Source organism: Arachis duranensis, chromosome 2 (genome assembly GCF_000817695.3).
Source record: "Arachis duranensis cultivar V14167 chromosome 2, aradu.V14167.gnm2.J7QH, whole genome shotgun sequence".
Taxonomy (NCBI): Eukaryota; Viridiplantae; Streptophyta; class Magnoliopsida; order Fabales; family Fabaceae; genus Arachis; species Arachis duranensis.
In genome coordinates, this window is record NC_029773.3 from 24,710,017 (window position 1) to 24,710,463 (window position 447).

A 447-nucleotide genomic window follows, 5' to 3' on the forward strand; every position below is an offset into this window, starting at 1 on the left:
GTCCAAAATATCAATGAATATTAATTTAATTAGATGAGCGGGGCTTGTAGCTTTTTGCTTCTGAACAGTTTTGGCATCTCATTTTTTCTTTTGAAGTTTAGAGTGATTGGCTTCTCTAGGAACTTAGAATTTCAGATAGTGTTATTGACTTTCTTAGTTAAGCATGTTGAACTCCACCGTTGAAAATACATAAGCAAAAGGTTCAGGCATGGCCGAATGGCCAGCCCTCTCCATGATCAAGTGACCGAATAATCAAAGCCTTAAAGTGGTCAAAAGATGTCTAATACAATAGATAAATGTCCTATATATACTAGACTAGCTTCTAGGGTTTACATGAGTAAGTAATTGATGCATAAATCCACTTCTGGGGCCCACTTGGTGTGTGCTTGGGCTGAGCTTGATGAATTCACGTGTAGAGGCATTTCTTGGCGTCAAACTTCAGGTTAT